Source organism: Brachycentrus maculatus, unplaced genomic scaffold (assembly GCF_059751285.1).
Source record: "Brachycentrus maculatus isolate JH-2025_06_01 unplaced genomic scaffold, ASM5975128v1 h1tg000109l, whole genome shotgun sequence".
Classification (NCBI taxonomy): domain Eukaryota; kingdom Metazoa; phylum Arthropoda; class Insecta; order Trichoptera; family Brachycentridae; genus Brachycentrus; species Brachycentrus maculatus.
Window position 1 is genome coordinate 851896 of NW_028280862.1, and position 22366 is coordinate 874261.

Below are 22366 nucleotides of genomic sequence, written 5' to 3' on the forward strand. Positions count from 1 at the left end.
AAAAAAAAACCAAGGATTTGAACACACAAAAAATGTGTGTTTTTTTTTAAAATGTTTTAAATACGTATAAATGAATTAAAACCAAGGAATTAGGAGAAATTAAATCAACGTTATAAAAAATGGTTGCACGAGTATACATTTACCTCCCTATTCGAACCAATTACACTGGTGGGTATCTCCTTGCCCTAAAACCATCCCTCCATTAAAAAGTATTCAAATCACATTTTCTTTGTAGCCGAATCGATTCCGAGGTAATGTTGATAATACAAGAACACGGAACTGTCAAACGCAGACGAAGCCTACTGTCAAAATCCTGAGTGACGGATAATGGCGCCTATTTGGACCTTTTAAGCGTCCCACCGCTACTTCCGCTTCCCGAAACAGGGATGTATCCTGTAGCCTACTTACAGGGATGGCCAATCATTGAAACCGATTCTCAAGGCGCAAGGGGTAGGCAGAGAGAAAAGACCACTACTCTATTTTGTCAACGCAAATATTGAAGCACTGGTGCATTTTATAGTACAATATTACTTATTTATTATATTATTTTTTGACATCTTATCAAAGATGAAGAAGAATATGGAAGTCTGGGCATTTACGGGGCTTACGACCGTCATAGGCTGGTTTGAGTGATCACTTTACACACGTGTAACATTCACCAATTCTACCCATTATTGACAACCACACTACTCAAATTCTTGGAAGTTCTATATATATGAACCAATTTAGAAACCTTGTTCATGAATCACTAAAACTTCACTAGAGACATCTATTGGTGAGATGTAAAGAAGCTTTTTATTAAGCAGAAACTCTTATATTAGTATGTGAGATCCGAATCCCGGATTATAATCACACACATGAGAAACGCCAGAAAATACCATTTTCATTTTTATTATTAAGCTTATAATTTGACCAGATAATTTATTTACAACATTTTGAGTGTGTCCAAATACTTATTAAATCTTATTTATTATTATTTTATATGTGCTTTAGAGAAAAGAAGAACGAAACTGTGCTAATGGGAAGAAATATCCACGAAGCCATCATGGAGCTATGTGAAATATATATATATATATATATATATATATATATATATATATATATATATATATATATATATATATATGTATATATATATATATATATATATATATATATATATATATATATATATATATATATATATATATATATATATATATATATATATATATATATATATATATATATATATATATATATATTAGTTTACACAAAATGTAATAACAGCAAAAAAAGAAGAATTTTTTTAAAAAATAAGTTGTTCTCAAATATGTGTTTTTTACACCTATTTTTACTTTTCTTGACATCTTAAAAAAGAAGAACGTTTCAATATAACAGAATCATACTTACTAGTCAATATTTAAAAAGTTGCTTATCCATGCTAACTGGGTAGCTTTTACAATAAAATCGGGGGTGGTTTTTGTTTGAACATTTAATACCAATTTTACTCAAAAGATAAACAGTATTTGGTTTTGATTTTTTTATATGAACCTCAGAGGAATATACAATAGTTATGTATATCGCTCACTCCTTTCAACAACGTCATATATCAACAAAACTTGATTTTTCAGGAGATAGTTTTTAAAGTTTAAAAATATAATACGATGTATTAAAAATATATATCAAGCCACCTATCGAACTTTTTCCTATGCATCACATCTTTTTAGGTAAAACCTGAATGTTTTTTCTCCATTTGAAAAATAAGTAGTACATTTAATAAAATAATCAAACAATACCTTTTCTTCAAAATGCAAAAACAACATTTTCTGCCCTGTAGTGGGTAAATGTTAGGTTAAAAATATGCCGCTTTTGCTGGGATATTACTACATTTTCTGGGAATTCTAAAAACATGCACAACTGAAAATTGACGATTTTTGATATATCTCGTTGTTGAAAGGAATGAGCGATATGGGGGATTGTTGACAAAATAATCACTCGTAATAAATAAACATTTGATAATTGTCGAACCTAATGGCAAAATTAAATTAACGTTTTTACTTAAGGCCCAGTATTCCATCAATCGCAACTTAATTTTCTCTAACACTGATAAGATTTAAATATAATCAAATAGTTTCGATCTTAAAATATTAAATTAATTTTATAAAATAAAACAACTTTGTTTTAACCACTTTTTATTGGTTATACTTTATCCAACCGGTTTCGACAAGAAACTTGTCATCATCAGGGTTTATAAACCAAATTCTATAACATTGAAATACTCATAGTTAGATTATAGTTACAACATTTTGAGCGTGTCCAAATACTTGTTCACTAAATCTGGATTATCTCCAATTACAGGAGTTATTTTCATATTATTTTTTGACATCTCATCAAAGATGAAGAAGAATATGGAAGTCTGGGCATTTGCAAGGCTGACGACCGTCATAGGTTGGTTTAAGTAATCACTTTACACGCGTGTAACATTCACCAATTCTACCCATTATTGACAACCACACTACTCAAATTCTTGGAAGTTCTGTATATATGAACCGATTTAGAAACCTTGTTCTTGAATCACTAGAACTTCACTAGAGACATCTATTGGTGAGATGTAAAGAAGCTTTTTATCAAGCAGAAACTCTTATATTAGTATGTGAGGTCCTAATATTATTATTATTATTTATATTATTTTGAGTAGTGCGGTTAAATGTCTCTAGTGAAGTTCTAGTGATTCAAGAACAAGGTTTCTAAATTGGTTCATATACTTATATAGAACTTCCAAGAATTTGAGTAGTGTGGTTGTCAATAATGGGTAGAATTGGTGAATGTTACACGTGTGTAAAGTGATCACTTAAACCAGCCTATGACGGTCGTCAGCCCCGTAAATGCCCAGACTTCCATATTCTTCTTCATCTTTGATGAGATGTCAAAAATAATAGATTATAGTTAATTAAAAAATAATAAATAATAAATGGTTGGATAAAAAAAATGGTTGTATAAAGAGTACCAATAAAATTGGTTAAAACAAAGTTGTTTTATTTTATAAAGTTTATAAAATGTGCCGCAAAGTATCTGCGAAAAACATTCAAGAAATATTAAATAGATAATTAGATTTTGAAAAGAAAAGAGTTGTTGAAAGGTAACTAATTTTTTTAATGCAAAAACTGTGTTTTAAGAAAAAATCAATTAAGGAAAATATCACCTGGATTTAGAGAAAATCAAGTTGTGACTTAACGTACACTGGGCCTTAATTCAATTGTTGATTTCGATCGCCAATCACTTGCTACAACTATGTAGCATTTGGTAATGTAATGCTATTTCGGTAACTTTTTTAAGTAATATTCTCCAAATCGGTTTGAATGACAAGTCCTCGATGGGCTTTCATACGCCATGCATCAATCATAGGGCCGTATCTGTCGAACAGTAATAAATCTATCCTTTATGCGAAGAGAAAGCTTTCAAGCATTGACAATAGTGAAATTTCCGGTGAAAAATCGCAACGATTAGACGCCAAAGGCGAGTCGACCGGATACATGTCCTGTCGTTCCGGAATCAGAGGGTAGCAAAAAATTATTGTGAGATGTATGAAATTTAAAATGAAATGTAAGACGTAAGGTCATCGAAAAATAATGCCAACATTTAAAATTACCGTTTAAATCAAAAATTGTTAAAGGTAATTCAATGGTTTTGATCTTAAAATGTAGGTAAAAAAAAATAATATATATATATATATATATATATATATATATATATATATATATATATATATATATATATATATATAAATGTACATATATGTATACATAGAAGTTCCAAGAATTTGAGTAGCGTGGTTGTCAATCATGGGTAGAATTGGTGAATGTTACACCTATATACCATAGAGCACAATGCATTAAAAATAAATATCAAGCCACTTATTGAACTTTTTGCTGTGCAACAGATGTTTTTAGGTAAAACCAGAAGGTTTTTCTTCATTTGAAAAATATTAAGTATATTTAAAAAATAATTAAACAATGCCATTTCTCCAAAATGCAAAAACAACACTTGTAGCGGGTAAATATTAAGTTTTAAATATGCGTCTTTTGCTGGGATATAGTACATTTTCTGTGCATTCCGAAAACATGCACAACAGGAAATTGTCGATTTTTGATTTATAACGTTCTTGAAAAAAGTGAGCGATATTGTTTTCGACATGTTAAGAACAAAACCATTGAATTACCTTTAATAGTTTTTTGAAAACCGTTATTTTAAATGTTGGCATTATTTTTCGATGAACTGTTTATACGTAGATATATACATTTATAAATTATATGTATATTTTTTAAATACTGTAAAATGTGTCCTTGTCGTGGGAAAACTTAATGGCACATTATTGTATTTGTTATTTTATTTACGTGTATAATGAAATAAAAAACGAAAAATAAATGTTTACCTCCCTGGTAATCGAACCCAAGGCCTCCAGCACGCCATCGAAATACTCAAACCAATACGCTGTAGTAAAATAAAAATATGTCTCAGTTTGTAGTAAGAAGAAATGCCCAATTGTGTAATCTCGTGAAAGCGAGTTTCTCGTCCGTTCGACTATTAAAATAGTGCATTTTCCGGCTGAAGCCATTACCGGAAGTGCAGCTACAAACGGATGCAGGAAAATCATAATCGTCACTTCCTGTTTGGGTGCCGCAAAGGAAATTTATATCCCGTACTAGGAAAACTACAGTCAAAAGAAATGAAATTCTACATTGCTAAATTTAAATGATGGAATGAGAATCATTTTTGGGATTAATATTTGAAGCAGTTCCTGATTTTCTATTGTACAAGATAAATAACATTTTGAGAGTGTCTAAATACTTGTTCACAAATCTGGATTATCTCCAATTATGGAAGGATTTTTCAAATTATTTTTTGACATCTCATCAAAGATGAAGAAGAATATGGAAGTCTGGGCATTTACGGGGCTGACTGCCGTCATTCTTCATCTTTGATGAGATGTCAAAAAATAATTTGTGAACAAGCATTTGGACACACTCAAAATGTTGAAGATATTATTTACTTTATAAAATAAAACTAAATGTGTTACCACTTTTTATTGGTACGCTTTATCCAACCGGTTTCGACAAGAACCTTGTCATCATCAGGGTTTATGTACTAATTCTAAAACATCGAAATACTCATAGTTACGTTAAAGTTAATGACCCTTCCTATGATACCGAAAACTTCCACGCACTCCGTACACCAAATCGCTCGCTCCTTTCAAGAACGTCATAAATCGAAAATCGTCAATTTTCAGTTGTGTATGTTATCGGAATGCCCAGAAAATGTACTATATCCCATCAAAAGAGGCGTATTTTTAACTTAAATTTACCCGCTACAGGGCAAAAAGTTTTGTTTTTGCATTTTGAAGAAAAGGTATTGTTTAATTATTTTTTTAAATAAACTAAATATTTTTCAAATGGAGAAAAAACCTTCAGGTTTTACCTAAAAAGATCTGTTGTACAGTAAAAAGTGCAATAAGTGGCTTGATATTTATTTTTAATACATTGTGTTATATTTTTAAACTTTAAAAACGTTTTCCAGAAAAATCAAGTTTTTTGATTTATGACGTTCTTGAAAGGAGTGAGCGATATATATATATATATATATATATATATATATATATATATATATATATATATATATATATATATATATATATATATATATATATATATATATATATATATATATATATATATATATATATATATATATATATATATATATATATATATATATATATATATATATATATATATATATATATATATATATATATATATATATATATATATATATATATATATATATATATATATATGGTGCATAGGGTACTGTGCATAGGGTGCATAGGGTACTGTGTCGTTTAAACGCAGTGTTATCTAGATCGTTTACACATGAAGGAAAGGTGATCAGCCCTCCGCTTCAGGTACCAGTCCATGGTAATATTGAATAAATATTACAGTGAAAAAATCACTTATATTTATTTTACCCCCCTTGGGAATCGAACCCGGGACCTCCAGATCGGTAGCTGAGCGTGCTGACCAATACACTATTTATATATATATATATATATATATATATATATATATATATATATATATATATATATATATATATATATATATATATATATACAGTATCTACTCAATGAATTAGGGCCACCCATTATTTTTTTGAATACTCTGAAATCTTTTGGATTATTATATTTATTTTACATAAATACTTTAAGTTTTCTATTGACATCTAATATCATGTATATTACCTTCAATAATATGTTAAATATACCTGGATTATTTAAGCCTTTACAAAATTTCAAACCCTTTTTCTGAGAAAGGTCCCTAATTAGCACAGGTAGACAGATAGTTGAAAGTTCAAAAAATAGTCCTATCTCATTTATTAGTGAAGTTTCTTGAGTTCTGGTTGTTGTTTTGTTCAGAGAGGTTATATAGTTATCGTGTCTTGTGAAAAAAACTTAATTTTTAATTTTAGTTCATAAAGTATAATTTTTTTTTGTAAACACAAGTGTTTTTTTTGAAAAGGACAAAATGGGAAAAAGTAAAGACATTTCTGAGGAAAAAAAGTCTAGTGTTATAGTGATACTGAAATTAGGAATACTATCTAATAGAGAAATTTCAAAAAAAGAAAACGTTTCTCGTCAAACAGTGGACCGAATTTCAAAATCAATAAAAAATCAGTCACCCGCCACCAGCAATCGGCGAAAGAACTGTCGTAGGATTAGAAAAACAACACCGAGGACTGATCGAAAAATCGTTCAAAGTGCCTTAGAAAACCGTAGTGCATCAGCAAAAACATTAAAAATAAAATTGGAAGAAGAGGGTATAAATATATCGGTATCAACACTGAGGCGACGTCTTTACGAAGTAAATCTAAAATGCAGGCGCCCTGTAAAAGTACCAAAATTGACACCATGAATGAAAGCGGATCGATTAAAATGGGCCAGGCTACATCGAAATTACTCGGTAGATGATTGGAAAAAGGTATTTATTTAAATTGAATTTTCAACATATCATTTTAGTAAATAAACTTATATATTTGAATTAAACTTAAATTTTCATTATTTTTCAGGTCATCTTTAGTGATGAGTGCCAGTTAGAAGCCGCGACAGAGAGCCGTCGATTCGTCAGGAGAACACCAATGGAACGTTACAATGAGGCCTGTGTGGTAAAAGTTATCAAACACCCCCCTGCAACAATGATATGGTCATGTATTATTAACAATTTACCTGGGCCGTTGTTTTTCGTGGAAGGAACAATGAACCGAAATTCCTATAAGCAGGTCCTCGAACGAATTTTATTGCCCTTCTACCATACACTCGACCCAACAGAAGGTCCATACACCTTCATGCAGGATGGGGCACCTTGCCACCGGGCTAAATCAATAATAAAAATTTTGTCTAACAAAAATCTGCCCTTGCTCCCCTGGCCTGGAAATTCTCCGGACCTTAATCCTATAGAAAACGTATGGAGCATGTTAAAAATAAGGTATACTCATTTCCAAATCCGACAGTAGACTATCTAAAAAAAAATATTGAAAAAATTTGGTCAGAAGACGAAGAAATAAAAAACATGATAAAACAGTGCATTTTAAGTATGCCAAAAAGAATTGAGGCAGTTATTTCTGCCAAAGGTGGAAATACTAAATACTAACTATATTTATATGAAAATATATGCATAATTTAAGCGTAATAAAGTTTTCATGTGTAAATAAAATTCAATTTTGTTTTATTCAAGGTTTTCTCTGAGTTATTCCTGTTTGAATTGAGAAATTGCGTGAAATTCTGCGTGGCCCTAATTCATTGAGTAGATACTGTATATATATATATATATATATAAATATTATACAAATATATATATATATATATATATATATTGGGGAATAAATATTTGGAATAAATTTTATGTGTGAGATTCTTGTCAAATAATAATACGTATCACTCGATATTTTGAGCAATTTGTGGTTGAATAATTGAACGACCGCTTTAAGAGGGAAAGTAGGTATTCAGTTTTGAACTCCAAACCCACGCCCGGTAAGTGAATGGATGTCTATATTATTATTCCATGGCATCTACGGAAAACCCGCACAGCGAATAAACTATGGGCAGACGAAATAGCGCCTCTCTAGGATACAGGGTTGCCAAAAATTTCTTATGAATTCATTATAATATATGTATGCTTTAAAATAATCATTTGAATATACAGTTTTGTTAAAAAAATAAGAGGAAATTATGTTTACAGTGCTCCATAATCTGCGAAAGGCACAGGTTTTTATTACATCTTTTAAATGACAAATTAGTATTATACTACCTTGATTATATGCAAGGTAAATATATATACATAATACATAAATAAATGTATTTACAATTCATCCGCATTTTCGTGGAAATCTACATTTATCCGCTCTTTAGGCATTGCCTGTATTAATAGGTCATATATATATATGTATATATATATAATAATTAAAGAAAACACTTCGTTTTTTACCACTTGAGTTTAATTATAGACTACATGTTTCAGAAGCTAAACTTCCATCATTCAGGTCTGTATAATAACTAAAATATAAAATATAAAATTGTTCTATAAATAAGGATAGGGGGAAAGTAAGGGGAAGGGGTTAGTCAAGGAACGGAGTTTGAAAACAAAGGAAAAATTGTAAGCAATGTCTTACCACAAAGTTAATGCCGAAACAATAAATAAAATATATATATATATATATATATATATATATATATATATATATATATATAAATATATATATATATATATATATATATATATATATATATATATTATATATATATATATATTTATATATATATATATATATATATATATATATATATATATATATATATATATATATATATATATATATATATATATATATATATATATGATATTTCCGATTAGTAATTTACTCATTTCGGGATATGGGATAGAGTAAAATAGTGACAAAAGAAAATGCAATGCGGATTTAGAAAACGTTTGTATCGGGCTGTGGTCTCGTGGTCAGTGTCGCGGACTTTCGAGTCAGAGTTACCGAATTTGAACCCACTCTACCACAATTTGATACCTATTTTTAATTTATTAATAATCTTATTTAAATAGTATGAATATTTCACTAGAGAGACTCTTTTTATTTGTCAAGGTCCGAATCCCGGATTATGTTCATATATATTATATTCATATTATATACTACTTCTACTACCATCACACTGTTTAGACGCAGGGGTAGGCAGAGAGGATGGAACGCCACACTCTTCTGTCTCGAAATATACTCCTGGTTTTCTTCACGTCCATACGTCTAGTCATCCATGCCCTCTGATTACGCAGTATTACATACATGCATAAGTTCTCAAGAATTTGCACATATGAAATAATTTACAAACGCATATGATGATTAAGTTGGTATTTACATACTTTACATACATTCTTGACACAAAATGAGTAACATGAAATATAGTAATAATTTCAGTAGAAATATTTGGCGGATTTATAGGTACTTTAAACATAAAGAGTAAACCCAGTCATAAGTAATTTTTTTCTACAAAACTTGTTCAGCCGTAGTAGGGCCATGATAAGCGGTCTTGCATAAGACGTAAAAACAAAAATCGTACATAAAGCTCTAACCATAAGTTAAACGTTGTTATTATTATTGTAATACACTTCTGAAATTAATTTTGTCAGAAAATTCTATGAAATCATGGTTTTCAACCCCTGCTTTGTTATGTATATATAAGTTGAAGCCTAAGTAGGGCCCTGATAAGCGGTGTTGCATAAGCCATAGCTAGATTTCAGACTCGATTGGATTCAGGTAATTAAAAAAAATACCACCTTTTAATCCGACTAGTTTATAGGGGTCAGAAGACGATCATTTTTGCCCCTTTGCGCAGCCCTGTCCGAAAATGATATTCCAAATTCGAATGGCCCGTGTTCGCGAGAGCTCCGGCCATAGACAAAGGCGCGCTCTATTATGGCGCATAATTAATTAGCGCGCGCATAAAGGAACGCGCCTTTACAAAAAGGTACAATATGGCGTCTATTTTCATTACTCGGCGGCGGGAAACGTCAAAAGACAGCACTTCTTTTTATCTCCGTTCACGTGTATCTTTCAACTATACTGTAATTAAATTTGTTTACCTGGTTCGCTTCCTCCGAGAATGTGGCGGGGACTTGCCCAAAGCCGGCATTGTCTCAACTTTAAGGCGTAAATCAAGCATCATTGATGCAATTATGCCTATGACTTCACTTTTATGAAAAGTCTACAAGCGACAATGAATTTAAGCGGTATTCTTTTACAGGTTTATTTAGCAAAAACAAATATCGATGTTTGGCTCATATCGACGTGCCCTACGTAAAGTGCTCTAACTACATTTTTGTCAATTTTGAGATATTTGGTGTATGTTATCATAATAATAATAAAACCCTTATCTGCACCCGAATGGTGCATAGGGCACTGTGTCGTATAAACGCAGTGTTATCTTGATCGTTTACACATGAAGGAAAGCCCTCCACTTCAGATACCAGTCCAGGGTAATATTGAATAAATATTAGAGTGAAAAAATCACTAATATTTATTTGACCCCCCTGGGAATCGAACCTGGGACCTCCTGAACGGTAGCCGAGCGTATTTATTCAGGCTGAAAGCTTTACTTCACCGGTTTATTTGCCCATTTGCCCAAATATGAACGTGTTTTTTTTGTATAATAATAAAACCCTTTTCCGCACCCCAATGGTGCATAGGGCACTGTGTCATATAAACGCAGTGTTATCTTGATCGTTTACACATGAAGGAAAGGTGATCAGCCCTCCGCTTCAGGTACCAGTCCATGGTAATATTGAATAAATATTACAGTGAAAAAATCACTTTTATTTATTTTACCCCCCTTGGGAATCGAACCCGGGACCTCTAGAACGGTAGCCGAGCGTGCTGTCCATTATGCTACGGAGGCGGACTGTTATCAACTGACCGTTATCTATAAATATAAACAAACAAAAAAATATATAAAATAAATTACGCCTAGTTTTCAGGCGTATAAGACGCTGTCTACATCGAATTTACTAAATGAACTGAACTCCTAAAACGCCAACTACTTAATTTTGATAATGCATAAAGTTTTAAAACGATTTAATACATTATTTCATCGTGTTTTCAAATGTATAATACTAGTTTAGAATCTCCAAAATCATGGTTTTCGAAAGAGATGAATGTAGATCTGAGTGTGAAATATTGGTAAATGGGGAGATTTTGGAACAGGTAGATGATTTCATATATTTGGGTAGTATGTTTTCTAGGGATGGAAAGATTGATAAAGACATAGAAAGGAGAGTGAATGCTGGGAACAGAGTGAATGGTGCACTAAAATCAGTTTTAGCAAATAAAAATCTATCAGCGGAAGCTAAACTGGCAGTACACAATGGAGTTCTGGTTCCAACCCTTATGTATGGAAGCGAAGCATGGAGTTGGCAAAAGAAGGATGAAAGCAGACTGAATGCAGTCGAAATGCGATCCCTCAGACGAATGTGTGGCAAAACGATGTTTGATAGATGTTCGAATGATGAAATAAGGAAAGAATGTAAGGCTGAGATAAGCATTATCGATAAAATTAAGAAAGGTGTGTTGAGATGGTTTGGACATGTGGAGCGTATGAGTGAAGAAAGAACGGTTAAACAAATTTATGAGGCGAATGTAGTTGGAAAAAGAAGCAGAGGACGACCGAGGAAAACTTGGCACAATCAGGTATGTCAAATACTTGAAAGCGGCCGGGTCAGGAGTCGTAATAATCGTCGGGTATGTATGAGGAGATGCATGAATGTAGAAGAGGCAAAGAATGTTTGCAAAGACAGAGTGGTGTGGCGTTCGATTCTCTCTGCCTACCCCTGCGGGGAAGCGGCGTGATGGTTAGTTAGTTAGTTAGTTGGAATTTCAGATAAAACCGTTAATTAATAAAAAATACGTTCTAAGCTCTCTCCTGTAAAATAACAGATTTGCAGATAGAGTACTTTACGTAAGGGCCGTTGATATAGCAATCTTTCTAGTTTTATAAAGGCCAATTTTCATTACATATGCGGGTTTTCTGAAAATGAGGATTTATATTTACCATAGATAATACAAGCATAGAGCGCTTGTGCACTACATGGAATTTTACTGTCCGGTTTTTTTACGGTCCGGTGTAGCGTGAAAAAAATGGATATTTCTCCGGTGCGGTGCGCGTGAACTCGATCACGCTAAACTGACAAACTTCGTAGTAGTTCTCTGCCGGACAGTAAAATTGTTTGAATGTGTTAAAATTGTTTAAATTGTAAATGTGTTTTGGTGTAATTTGATTTTGGCCCTAAGGGCGCCTGTGCACAACACCGAATTACAGTAGGTAGTAAGGCTAGCTAGGTACTACTTACTAGGGTAGGCAGTAGATGTAGGTAGTAAGGTAAGCTGGTACTGCTTAGTAAGGTAGGGGTACTAGTTGCGTTTTTATATGTCACGCGGGTAAGTTAGGATAGGCACTGCTTTTCTGCCTATATCGCTCACTCCTTTCAAGAACGTCATTAATCAAAAATCGACAATTTTCAGCTGTGCATGTTTTCAGAATGCACAGAAAATGTACTATATCCCAGCAAAAGAGACATTTTTTTTAAATTTAATATTTACCCGCTATAGGGCTGAAAGTATTGTTTTTGCATTTTGAAGAAAAGATATTGTTTAGGTATTTTTTTTAAATACACTAAATATTTTTCAAACGGAGAAAAAACCTTCAGGTTTTACCTAAAAAGATATGTTGCACAGTAAAAAGTTCAGTAAGTGGCTTGATATTTATTTTTAATACATTGTATTATATTTTTAAACTTTAAAAACGTTCTCCTGAAAAATCAAGTTTTTTTATTTATGACGTTCTTGAAAGGAGTGAGCGATATGGTAGGCACGCCCCTGGCCGTGGTTGATGCTAAATTCGATGTCGTTGCCAGTGTCGATATCAATGTCAATGACGATACAATAACGATGTTGATGACTATGTCGATGTCAATTGCAATGCCAATTATCATTTGCCGGTTTAATTGATCACCTTGTTCACCTTGTAACATACACCATTCGAAATTCCCATCTCAAAACACATTGATAAATATCTATATATATTTATATATATTTATAATAAAATAACAACTAAGTATATAATTTTTTCCACACAATTTTTTTTTTGACCAGCGATCGAGTTTCGTCCTAACCGATATCACCAGACTGGTAATGTCAGTAACGACGAAATCGGAACACTGGTCAAATATTCTATGTTCTTGTTAACCTTAATCCCATGTCCCAAAATGAGAAATAGAAATTACTCGTCGGGAATGTTATATATATGACTTATGTATGTAATATATTTTGAAAAATTAATAAATAAATATTAATAGTATAAAATAAGAACTAAGTATATAATTTTTTCCACATATTTTTTTTACCAGCGACCGAGTTTCGTCCTAAACGATATCATCAGACTGTTAATGTCAGTTACGACGAATTCAGGTCACTGGTCAAATATAATAAATGTGAAAAAAAAACTATATACATAGTTGTTATTTTATTATACAAAATGCAGTTCCACCAAGAAATGTCACTAAACTAACTAACTAACTAACCATCACGCCGCTTCCCCGCAGGGGTAGGCAGAGAGAATAGAACGCCACACCATTCCGTCTTTGCAAACATTCTTCGCGTCTTCCACGTTCATGCATCTCCTCATACATACCCGCCGATTATTACGACTCATAACCTGACCAGTTTCAAGTATTTGGCACACCCGATCGTGCCATGTTTTTCTCGGTCTTCCTCTGCTCCTTTTTCCAATTACATTCGCCTCATAAATTTGTTTTACCGTTCTTTCCTCACTCATTCGTTCTACATGTCCGAACCATCTCAACACACCTCTCGTAATTTTATCGATAATGCTTGTCTTGGCTTTGCATTCCTTCCTTATTTCACTATTCGAACATCTATCATCCATCGTTTTGTCGCTTTTCGACTGCATTCAGTCTACTTTCATCCTTCTTTTGCCAACTCCATGTTTCACTTCCATACATTAGAGTCACTAAAAAAGATAAATATTTATCAAATCTGTATAAGCAGGACCGATGAACTAGATGCACTCTAGGAATTCGTTAGAAAAAAAATCGTTGAAAACTTGACAGCCAATTTAATGTTTTAAATATTCAAAATACTAATTTTGTAATTTATTTGGTTTGACCGTTTTTATTTTTAAGACTTAAGTATTGTAAAAATAGGTGCAGTTGTCACAAGAATTTATTTGTATTTTTTCCATACATTCTTTTGTTGAATAGGGGACCTATTCTCGACGCTTCGATTTTCACGAGAATAGTTTAGGTCAGGAGTCGGAATAATCGGAGGGGATGTAAGAGAATATGAATGAATGTGGAAGAGGCGAAGATTGTTGCTTACTGTGAATGATTCAAAATATACATATGTACTACGTTTTACTTATAACAATCGCTGCGCTGTTAGTTGCGCTGAGCCTCTCCAAAAAAGAGACTGAGCTCTTGTGCGTGGAGAGGGACTGTTAATTTTTTTATTGGGGAACATATATTTTTATGCGATACGAGGGAGTAATCATGTGTAGTTTTCTATTGTATAGCTTGTATATTTTATAGTGTTTGTTAAGTTTATTTTTAAGAGTATTTGTGTCTTTTGTATTTTTAATTTCTAAAATTTCTAATTTTAATTTCTAATTTTTTTTTATTCCTAAGTACATAAATGCAATTTTGTTGGTACTGTTTTGAGAATTTAAAATATATTTTTATATCTTTGGGATATCGCTTTGTTATACTCCTTTCAACGACGTCATATATCAAAAATCGACAATTTTCAGTTGTGCATGTTTTCGGAATGCCCAGAAAATGTACCATATCTTAGCAAATGCGGCATATTTTTAACTTAATATTTACCCGCTACAGGGCAGAAAGTGTTGTTTTTGCATTTTGAGGAAAGGTATTGTTTTTTTTTTTTTTTTAAACATACTAAATATTTTTCAAATGGAGAAAAACCTTCAGGTTTTACCGAAAGAGATCTGTTGCACAGTAAAAAGTTCAAAAGGTGGCTTGATATATATTTTTGATACATTTTATTATATTCTTTAACTTTAAAAACGATCTCCTAAAAATTCAAGTTTTTTTTTATATATGACGTTGTTGAAAGGAGTGAGCGATATGTTTGTTTCTAGTTTTGAGTGAGTGTTGTATAATTGATATAATATGTATGATATGCTTAAAACTATTTTCACATTAGAACAGTTTTCGTGGAATCCTAGGTGTAACAGCCATCAACAGTATCAATGTAGAAGGAAGCCAATTGGAGGTGGTATGGGCACATAGGACGCAGAGAACCTGATCATATTGTGAACCAGGCAATCGCCGTGGATCTTCCTCCTAAGACGTCTAGAGGAGGACCAAAGAATTCATGGATGCTGCAGAAAGATAACATGAAACGAAGGCATAACCTAGGTGACGTTGTCCATTAGAGACGGACCTACAACCTGAGGACGAAGATAACTGACCACAACAGTCTACAAAGAAGATAAGTTGGGATGGAGCCAGGGAGAAGAAGATATACACACATACACACATACAGAAGGCATCAAGCATCAGGAGATATAAAATAATTTACACTTATAATGGCCATGTTGGTTTTACGTACTTTACTCATATATATTTTATTTTTATATTGTTACCATAAAATAATATACTATAGATACACTTCCTTAGTACAGTATAGCCTCGATATAACGGACCTCTATTTAGCACCGGACAAAAAATCCGATCAAATGTGAAAAAAACGTCCCGTTAATATAATATGTCCATGCTTAAATTCAAGTGTCGCCGCAAACAATTATTGGCGGCTGTGATAATCACAAATTATGGCTAAAACTTGAAAAATGCAAATAAAACTTGATTCTTTTCTCACTGAAAGGAATCAAGGATTAGGATTACCGAAAGTAAGCGCGTCGATATCAAACAGCGTCGTCACTTCACGACGAGTGTCCCAAGACATTAAATAGAATTTCGTCAGTAATTTGTATTGTTTATTTGTATCTAAATTGTCTGCTGTGTTGGTCGGGATTGTGAGCGTCTGTGTACCGGCTAACGTCGGGTCGGAATCGGATCTAGCTGACTAATTGAACTAAACGCTACACTGCCCTTTTACTGCCTACACCGGGCTGCTTCTAGAAAATTTGATGACGGATTTGCAAACTTGTAATTATTTAGATTGGCAGTGACAGGTATATTGAAAGCTTTTAAATGTAAATTTACATTTCGGGATACAATTTTATGTTGTTTCACATTTTCAATAAAATTCGCAACTTAGTTCAACAACAAAAATCGCTTAGCAAGAGCAGATCTGTCAGGAAGCCTAGATGCTCCTGTATCAGATCTGGGCATGCGGTGGGACAGCTTTCAATATCTAAATTGAAACCCGGTTAGGAGTCGAAATAATGAAGGGTATGTATGTATGAAGAGATGGAAGAGGCGAAGAATGTTTGCAAAGACAGAGTGGTGTGGCGTTCTATTATCTCTGCCTACACCTGCAGAGAAGTGGCGTAATGATTAGTTAGTTAAATCGAACCCCTCATCCACACCCGATGGCGCATATGGCTCTGCATCTCATATAAACGCAGTGTTATCTTGGTCGTCCACACATGAATGAAAGGTGATCAGCCCTCCACTTCAGGTACCAGTCCAGGGTTATATGGAATAAATATTAGTGAAAAAAAAAATTGAGTGAAAAAATCACTAAAATTTATTTGTACCCCCCTGGGAATCGAACCCGGGACATCCAGTACGGTAAATTTCTCAGATTTCCATATAGTTCTTCATCCTTGTCGGAAATAATCAAATAAGGTACGGAAATATCAAAAATAAGCTTTCAATGTATGTAAATACGGTGTTCATATTAAAACAAAAGTTTTCACAACCTATTTTTATACAACGGACTTTCGGCTTTAACGGACACCCCTCTTCTTAATTAGTCCGTCATATCGAGCCTTTACTGTATAAGTGCTTGCTATTCTGGCTCCGGTATTTATTAGGGGTAGTATTTACTTAGGGTGGGATTGTACGGATAGGCGCCATCCATTATTGCAGTGATTCAAAGGTATGTTTCTAAATTAACACAGGTAATGCACTATTCGTTTGTACACAAGACCGTGTATACGCATTTGGAGATAACGCCATCGGGAAATAGAAAGCTTTAAAAGCCGGAAGTAAGACCTTCTCTAATAATAAATATATCTCATGTTTTAAAATTATTACTTGTAAAAATACCATTAGATTAAGGTTAGTACTGACATTTCTTGTTGGGTAATATATCCAAAATAAAATAAGGTTTGTTGGATTAATTTTTCTTCATTTATTTATGTACATGTTAATACGCGACGCCTTTCGTCTTCTTAGGACATTATCAAACAAGCAGTGTTTCATAATGTCCTAAGAAGACGAAACGCGTCACGTATTAACATATACATAAATAAATATAGAATTCAATCCTACAAACCTTGTTTTATTTTGGATATATTACTCAACAATTCAATATGGAATTCTACCAACTGTCTACAGTTACAATAAACCGACATTTCTTGGTGGATTTGTATTTTATATAAAAAAACTAGTATCAAGTTTTTTCCAACAACATTTTGAGTGTGTCCAAATACTTGTTCACAAATCTGGATTATCTCCAAGTAACGGAGTTATTTTTTGACATCTCAACTGTTGGAAGTCTGGGCATTTCGGTTCTTATAATTGGAGATAATCCAGATTTGTGAACAACTATTTGGACACACTCAAAATTATCTGGTCAAATTATAAGCTAAAATAATAAAATGAAACTGATATTTTTCTGTGTTAAGAAATGTATCAATAATGTACGTAAGTTTTAAAAATTTGAGTAATGTGCATGTCAATCATGGCTAGAATGGTGATTATTACGCGTGTTTAAAGTGATCGATCTAACCAGCCCGTGATAGGCCACAAGCCCCTTAAATACCCAGACTTCCATTCAATTTAATTCAATTCAATTGATTTATTTCAATTAATATATACATTACAAACTATAAAAAAAATAAATCGTATACATTAATACATTAAAATAAAATATGTGCAAGAACTATTGCTAAAGGTGCAGAAGAATCCCGCTTCGCAAAACTTCTTCAGACATATCGCTCACTCCTTTCAAGAACGTCATAAATCAAAAATCGACAATTTTCAGTTGTGCATGTTTTCGGAATGCCCAGAAAATGTACTATATCCCAGCAAAAGAGGCATATTTTTAACTTAATATTTACCCCCTACAGGGCAGAAAGTGTTGTTTTTACATTTTGAAGAAAAGGTATTGTTTAATTATTTTTTTAAATATACAAAATATTTTTCAAATGGAGAAAAACCGTCAGGTTTTACCTAAAGAGATCTGTTGCACAGTAAAAAGTTCAATAAGTGGCTTGATATTTATTTTTAATACATTGTGTTTTATTTTTAAACTTTAAAAACGTTCTCCTGAAAAATCAAGTTTTTTGATTTATGACGTTCTTGAAAGGAGTGAGCGATATGGAACAGATCAATATCCAATGAGATATTGCTCAACATAGCGGTAGCTCTTCCTACAGGCATAACCATCGGCTGGTTGGTCCTGTGTATAGGATTGTGAAACAATCTATGCCAACGCTGTCTTAGGTAACTATCGGGAACATACAGACCAATGTTCCGGATAATTTCAGGATTATCGATCATACCGCGCAACAATCGATAAAAATGCTTAATCAAATACACATTCCTTCTAGTCTCTAAACGATTGTCGCCAAGCTTTCCATACCAGTGGATAAACCCAGATTTGTGAACAATGATTCTGACGCACCCAACACATCGTCATAATATACGGGTTTGAGAATAAGACCGAAAATGTAGCAGTTTATCTAGACCCTTGGTCGTCAAACTGCGGCCCGCGGCTAAAATTTGTGCGGCCCGCGATATAGCAAACAATTTTAGTAGATTAAATATAATATTATAAACTACGTATAAAAATTACATAAAAAATATGTTTGTAGTTCTAATAAAAATCTTGAATAGTAAACTGTTTTTTCTTTCTTTTTTTTATCAGGGATGATACAGATATCTTTATCCATATCCAAATCTTTCGGATATCCGAAATAATAAAAAAATCCGTATCCGAATTCGATATAATAAATGATTCGGATAGTTGCGGATGTTACTCTAAATTACATTTTCAATTGACACGACCCGATATTAATATTTGCTTTGAGTTAAGACAGAGATTATGTTTGACTGTTTTAGCACTGCGACTAACTTTATTTTTACAATATTTTGAGTAATTAAAATCTCGATAGAGACAAATAATATTTTAAATTTATTTTAGGGAATAGCATCAAGTGGCCACTTAAACCAGCCAATAACAGGTCATAAGCCCTGTAAATGCCTAGATAGGGGTAGGGGTTGGCTAGGAGTATGTATAGGAGCTTCGAGCTGAAAGCTAGCATGTCGCTCACTCTTTTCAAGAACGTCATAAATCAAAAATTGTCAATTTTCAGTTGTGCATGTTTTCGGAATGCCCAGAAAATGTACTATGACCCAGCAAAAGAGGTATATTTTTAACTTAATATTTACCCGCTACAGGGCAGAAAGTGTTGTTTTTGCATTTTGAATAAAAGGTATTGTTTAATTATTTTTTTTTTATATTTTTACTACATATTTTTCAAATGGTGAAAAAACCTTTAGGCTTTACCTAAAAAAATCTGTTGCATATTAAAAAGTTCAGTAAGTGGCTTGATATTTATTTTTAATACATTGTATTATATTTTTTATCTTTAAAAACGTTCTGCTGAAAAATCAAGTATTTTGATTTATGACGTTCTTGAAAGGAGTGAGCGATGTAACAGTCGGCTATCGTACATAATACCCAATTCATAAGTGTGCGGCCCGCAGTGATACCTCACATTGTCCCATGTGGCCCTTGACCAGAAAAGTGTGACGACCGCTGATCTAGACCTACGCGAGTATTTCACTGGCTGTTTGTCTTCATAAATAATTATTTATTATTTTAAAATATTTATGCCTTTGTAAGTACAATATATATAAAATATAATGGGTAAGTAATGTGGATCTGTTCGTTCCTGACGCATTCTGTGTGACAGCTTTATTAGAAATATTATTATTATTATCGACTCCGTTAATTCTGTTTGGCAGCTACGCCTCGGGCAGGTTCGGGCAATAAATAATATCACAAAATATTATAATATTTTAAAAACTAAACTGGCAAATACGGCTCTTCAAATTCTACCACGCACTCGAGGGACGTTCAGTAAGTTTTTATTTACTATTTCGGCATTCACTTTGTGGTAAGACATGATGAAATTGTAAAAGAAAAACACTTGTTTTTTGCCACTTGGGCTATATTTATTTGAATAAAGAGTTTCTGCTCAATAAAAAGCTTCATTTCATCTCACCAATAGATGTCTCTAGTGAAGTTCTAGTGGTTCAAGAACAATGTTTCGAAATTGGATCATATGTGTATATATATATATATATATATATATATATATATATATATATATATATATATATATATATATATATATATATATACATATATATATATATATATATAAATATATATATATATATTTATATATATATATATATATATATATATATATATATATATAGTATATATATATATATATATATATAAATATATATATATATATATATATATATGTATATATATGTATATATATATATATATATATATATATATATATATATATATATATATATATATATATATATATATATATATATATATATATATATATATATATATGTATATATATATATGTGTATATCAATATATATAAATATATGGAACTTCCAATAATTTGAGTAGTGTGGTTGTCAATAATGGGTAGAATTTGTGAATGAATGTTACATGTGATCACTAAAACCAGCCTATGACGCTCGTCAGCTCCGTAAATGCCCAGGCTTCCATATTCTCCTTCATCTTTCAGATATCAGTCTTCTTCAGGGTTAAATATAAACTTATATTTTTATAACAGTTCATATTTTGACCTGAAGATGGAAGCACAGCTTCCGAAACTAGTCGTTATAATCAAATAAACTCAAGTTGTAAAAAACATAAGTTTTTCATTAAAAAAATCATCTTGTCTTACCACAAAGTGAACGCCAAAACAATAAATAAAATGTCTAATGGATTAAAAGAATAAACTCAGAGATATTCCTAACCGAACAGAACCGACTTAATATCCTGGAAACTTTTCGCATGACCCTCCTAAGGAGCAATAAAAGGCCGTCTAGACCGGTGCTAACTAAGACAGTGTATTACCAAAAACACAACAACTAAACAACCAAACAACTTTATCTCGTTTTTATGGTTTGTTATTGTGTTTTAACCATTTAGCGAAGACAGGAGAGTCACTAGATGGATCCTTTTGTCTTCGGCCGCTCGCGAATTGGCACTTAGGTCACGATAGATCAGGCCCCAAGGACTCATCGCCTTGCTAGCAACAATGCTGTATGACATAATGCTCGTCTTACTTGGATAACACACGTGTCGATGACCCAGTACCAAAAAATTATGAGTTATGTTTGCTTTATAAAACATCAACTAACATCCGCTTTCCGCAGGGGCAGGCAGAGAGAACAGAACGCCAGAATTTTTTAAATTACACTCTATAGAAAAAGGAATCTTTTTTGAAGTTGGCTTCACTGAGACTATGCAATATAATCATTATAATAACAATATCAAGCTACTTTATAAATAAGCCAAATATATGGGGCTATATATGTATATGTCCGCCTCCGTAGTGTAATGGTCAGCACGCTATGCTACTGTTCTGGAGGTGCCGAGTTCGATTCCCAGAGAGGGTTTAAATAAATATAAGTGATTTTTTCACTCTGATATTTATACGTTACTTTACGATATTTATCGTTAACATATAAAGGAAAGGTAATCAGCCCTCCTGAAGCGGAGGGCTAATCACCTTTCCTTCATGTGTTAATGATCAAGATAGCACTGTGTTTATACGATGCAGTGTCCTATGCGCCTTTGGGTGCGGATAAGGGTTTTATTATTTTTCACATATTTATTTATTTATTTAAACTTCATGTACAGAAAATAAAAAGTACATTGGTGGGCTTATTGCTAAAAAGCAATATCTTCCAACCGACCAAAGACAGACTAGTGATATTGATCAAAACGTTTGATACCATATATAGCCGTTTGCAATCAGAGGGTAGATAGTACTTGA